This window comes from Rhipicephalus microplus, chromosome 10 (genome assembly GCF_043290135.1).
Source record: "Rhipicephalus microplus isolate Deutch F79 chromosome 10, USDA_Rmic, whole genome shotgun sequence".
NCBI lineage: Eukaryota > Metazoa > Arthropoda > Arachnida > Ixodida > Ixodidae > Rhipicephalus > Rhipicephalus microplus.
In genome coordinates, this window is record NC_134709.1 from 30947983 (window position 1) to 30953755 (window position 5773).

Consider the following 5773-nt stretch of genomic DNA (forward strand, 5'->3'; position numbering starts at 1 on the left):
ACGCTAGCCAACAACCAAATATGAACATTACACATTGAAGCAGTTTTCGATGCGGAGCAGCTTTTGCTCGAGGCCATGTCTGTACCTCGGCGACCGTCCGGTCCCCCTTGCGCATGCGCCAACTCTCCCCCTCACCTCGCCTGAGCGCGAGGAGGTGGGGTGTCGAGTAGGTGGCAGAGCACTGCCTTCACTACGTTTCTCCTCCCGTTTACCTCTCTGCCACAGCAGTGCGCTCGTATATAATGCTGCGTGCGCTCTCTCCATTGCACTATCCTAGCAATGCTGGGTATTCACTCTGAGGCACACGCACGGTAATACAAACAAATGGGAGGGGGGTGACATGAGCGGTACGCAACATATACACAACTCCACACAGAAATGAAACATACACGCAAAACATACAAATGAAAACAACAAATGCAAACACAAGTGAACACCACTACTACTTCGCATCCCGGCATTGTTCGGTTTGCGGGAAATGGTGCATTCCTTTTTTTTTTTTTGAAGTCACGGACCGACTTTATAGAATAAATAGATTATTTTAGAGTTTACATACAACACCAGTTGAGCTTCATTTTGTTGCAGACTTCAAGTTCGCGCTAGGGCATGCGCTGCGCTTCAGAATAACAAACCTGCACGTACAATCAGAATAATGGTGCGGCTGATGCAAGCAGCGACGCATGCCAGCCACGCCATAGCCAACATGCACGCAATCTCTTTTTGCAGGCACGCCAAACGTTGGTGTAGTAGAGGACGCCACGGCGGGCATGACGGGAAAAACTTAGAAACTTGGCGTTTTCTCTGCAATTAATTAGAAAAATTGATATACAAGTACGCCAGCATGAAAGTTAAAATGTTGCCACAAAGTAGCCATGGAGCCAACCTTAAATTTTCGTCGCCAGGCACAATCGTAATGTAGCCGATTTGCTGCAAAGTAGCCACCAATGACGATCCTGGAGCGAACAAAGAAAAAAAAGGACACAAACTGCATCACATACACGGTGTTAATTTTTATCCAAATTGATAGTTATGCCAGCCAGCCAAGCCACTTGATAGAGTTTGTGCCCTTCCTTTTAATTTTTTCGTTCTTAGCATTCGCACACGTATAATGCCACTTGAGTTTAGAGGATGCGGGACAGGAACTTCTGCGACTTTTGAGATTTTCTGCCATCTATGTTTGAAGCACTTCTATAAACATTTTAAACATACAGGACCTGCTTAGAGCTAGACCTTTCATCTTTACTCAAATCATCTTTCAGAAGTGCTTGGCGGCGTGCCTGCAGCTGACCATAGTGAAGCGGTGTGGATGCATGGATTATAGCGTGCGGACCTTCAACATTACCGGAGTGAAGCGCTGCTGCAGCGGAAGCCGTGCGTATCAATCTTATATGTTGATACAGGCAGCTTTACAGAGGTTCCTATTGCACAGTTCCTCAGTATCAGAAAACTATTTCTTTGTGCATAGGAAGGCTATATGCATTCAAAAGAATAAGTGAAGAAGTGAATTAAGTGAAGCCAGATAATCTATCTAGATTACTCAAAGGCGTGGATATGAAAAGTGAACTGCTAATTTTCTATGGCCTTCTTGCTAATATTTTACAATTTATATATACTTTTTACTTTATGCAATATACTTTCTTTCATTCGTTCATACTTCATATTCAGTGGAAGTGTTATGAATTACTCTATCGCGCTGTATTACGTAACCTGCTCTTCAATATTGCATTAAAACCAACTTCACTGTCCGCCTGGGAAGCCGGAGCTTTGTCAAGCCGAAAAACTTCCGGCTTTTTGTCCAGTTCTCTTTTTTTCCCCTTACGTATGAAATGGCAAAAAAAGAAGAAAAAAAAAGACTACAATTGAGTGATAAGTTTTGACAATAAATAAACACGTAGTAATCCAGAGCTGTTGCTATATAATATAAACGTGGAGCTCTCGGACGCCTGCTGACTCGCATATATAGGCAGCCGTGGTGGTGACGTCATGTCCTCCGTTTGGCGAGCGTGAATCTAATTAAACATAAAGCCCCAAGAAGCATTATTTGAGCAGTGGCGAAAGAGATTTTTGGTGGCTATTTTCAAACAAAAAAATTGTTTACTGACGCGCAGAGCGGCGATTTAAACCAATGGAGGTGAAAAAAAAAATTAACCTGTCACCAAACCTCATATTTTTCTTCAGTAACCTTTCAGAGATAGATGGTCCCTGCTTGCAGGGGAATAGAAATAACTTTTTCAGAAATGGAAGGGGGGTGGTGTGTGTAATGATAGTTTAGTTTGTGCGTGCATTTTTGTCTCTGGTGTGTGTGTGCGCACGTGCACTCCTCATCCGTCAGCTTCTTGAGATTCTCGCTCTCAGTCTCGTGTTATCGTCGGATCTCGTGCAGATTGCCAGTCGGAGAAATGTGTGACGAATATCAAGCGATTGTACTCCCTTCACCAGCTGCCCTGCACCTGTTATTTGCCCTGCTAGTAAGTCAGCTTTTTCAAATATTTTGTACATTATGACAGAACTTGCTGTTGGGTTGCCAGATAGCTAATCTCTATAACCACTTCTGAATACACTATCATCCATAGGTATATCAGTCAGGGGGGGGGGTCAAGGAGGGTGCGAGCCCCCCCCCCCACTGAGAGAAGTTGGGGGGGGGGGCTGAGCCCCCCACTTTCGACAGTGGTCACACTTGGCTGCACGCTGGAGAAACCGGCAAGTAAGGAGTAGTTTTCGATCACAACAGTAATCACTCAATGATCTTACGGGAGAATGAAATTGTTACGAGGCTATGGTACAACATAGTAAAATTTTGCCAATATTGCCGCTGTGATGACTTTCCTTGTAGGATCACTCACTCACTCACTCTCACACACTCTCTCTCTCTCTCTCACACACACACACACACACACACGCACACACACACACACACACAATTATTTATATATCCCAGCTGACGACTCAGGTAGGTTGGCACTCCTACTCGCGAAAAAGTTGGTACGCCACTACTACCATCATTACTCATTGTACCCTTAGGGGCATTTTACACGGTATTAGACAAGGGCGGAATGGGAGGTAATAAATATATAAATATAATAAAGGACATGCCAGAACACGGCTGTAGTATTTGACAGAACAGCTGGAGAATGCAGAATAAGATAATCTAGCTATTGTAAGTCAAGCACGCGTTAGTTATAACATTTAGGAGGCCTGAGCAAGACATAAGCTGACAAGAATAAAAATAATGTACGATAATAAATGTGTCGGCACTAATGCAGGCAATGCGACACAACGAGCACACAAAATTACCATCATTCTTCAAATCGGCACTATATGAATAGATTGCAGAACAGATCATGAAACACTACTAAATAAAAAAGCAGTATCGAATAATGTAGGTTATATATTGGCATAACAAGTGTATTGAGAAAACTTCTTACACAGTGAGTCAGCAAAGAGATTCTGCAAGCTGTACGATCCTGTATAGGTTTATATTATTACCATTATTTTATGGAGGCATTTCCCACATCCAATTCGCATCGAATATATGAAACATTTCATCTCAGGTGCCTAGCCGTAAAAAAAAACGAACCTTTTGACAAGTACAAGGGGAAAAAAACAAAAAAGATGGCGCTCACTGGAATTAAAAGCAATCAATGTGAAAACAATTTTACACTGGATAAAGAAAAAGAATTACCACTGAACAAAGAAAAAGGGTGACAAACACATACGTATATCGTACATGGAAGTAATTCTAAAAAATGAGCGATAATTCAAAAACGATATAGCACACTAAGAAGAAATTTTTTTTTATAGTCACGCTATAATCAACATCCTGCTCAACATCCTAATGAACTCAAGGGCCCCCTTATCATTGTCATGTGAAAATTACCACTTCTTGTTCAGGCCTTCTTCTCTTTTTATGGAAACAAAAAAAATGAAATTGAGAAAAAAAGAGAAACAATGCTGTGGCAGAACTGACGTTACTATTGTTTTGTTCCCTTTTGCAGCGAAGCAGTATACAGAAAAACCTTGACTCATCTAGGCTGGCCTGCCGTATGTACCAAAGCAATGTATTAAATGTTTTACTGGAAACCACATTGCTTGAGCTTGCATCTGCGATGAAGTGTGTCGCATGGTTGCCAAGAACACATGGGTGCCCCTCTTATGATGTCAAACAAAGTTTATCTATCACAGAAATTTGATTTCCGTGAAACAGTCGAGAGAATGAGCATGAAATGATTGTAGTTGCATTTACATACGTGTGACATTCGCAGGTTACTGCAGAAAAAGGGGTGCGCTTGTTAAGTCAAACAAAGTTTATCTATCACAAAAATTTGTTTTTCGTGATACAGTGGAGACAGTAAGCATAAGATGATTACAGTTGCATTTACATACACGGGTGATGGTGGCAGGTTGCTGCAGGAAAATTATATAATTCCATCCTGATGGGAAATGTTGCTTTCATGCATTGATCACCTGAACAACATTGACTGCTGCTGCTAACCACAGTGCGCACACAAAAGCACAGGAAGTCCTCCCGCCCGGTCCCGACTTCCTTCATTTAAGAGTTGGCAATGATAACCCCAATTGTTCAGCATATGTTACATCTTTAGTCTTTTTCATTTGACAAAGAGGGGTGGTGGTGCACAAACAAAACTTTGCACTTCCCGCCCCCCCTCCTGGAGAACCCTTCGCATGCATGTGCTTTAACGTGAAGCCTTTTTTCCATAGCGCAGCTCAGTTTTGCAAACTATTCTTTGATCTAACAGATCTCATAGTGTTCCTCTTTTATCTTTCATTTACAGGAAAGGCGAAAATACCCTAACAGGTGAGCAGTCATCGATGGCTCTTAAATTGAATAAAACTTGTGCCTTTACTATAGGGACTCAACCATTATGTGGGGTGGGGGGGGGGATCACTGTGTGTAGGTCAGTTATACGCTACAATTGATGCACGTCACTATGGATGCCACCTGCAGTCACAGTTAAGCCAGTGCACACGTACTACTTTTGAACTCATATATTAAGATGTATGTAGTGGAGATATACACGATCGGATAAGGTGAGCCCACATACACATGACATTGCTGCAGTAAATGACTTGATAACTTCCACAAAAGCATTGTCAGTTCTTACCGCATTGCGAGGCTCCAAATTACTCCAGTTGCACCGATAGTGTGGGTTCGTGGTTAAGAACGGCACAATAGGCAACGCCAAATGAACACCTGTCCTTGTCTCCTTCTTTTGGTGCCACGATCTGAACCATGAAGCCAAACTGTCTCACACAATCATTTTAGACACAAGCTGCCAGCTTAATCTGGTTCTTTCTCACGTCTTGGAGAGAACTGTCGTGATTAATGTACATGCTTGTATCGTGAAGCTATCAAAGGGAAGGCTTCACTTCCTACCTATATTTCTGAGAAATCTGTATTAATTTCGTTTTCGGGTTTCGCGCTCCCATGACATCGATAAACATTGGTCGTCCACATTGTGGGCTCTAGCAGTATAAATTTGAATACACACTTTGTAGAGAGGATGAAGAACGAAGCAACGTACGAACTGGTCCCGGCACACTTCCTGAAGTCGTCATTACACTGGCCGACTCCGACCCGTTTTGCTTGTACCTGTACGTGCCCCTCATTTTGAGGGTTTTCGACCGCACTAAAGACAAGTCTTAAAGATCGCGTAATCAAGGGCGGTGTGGTGAAAGGTGCCCAAAGCTCTCCTAGCGTTCGCATGCTGTGATGCAAATCTCGACGACAAAACCAAACTTTTTGTTGCAAATG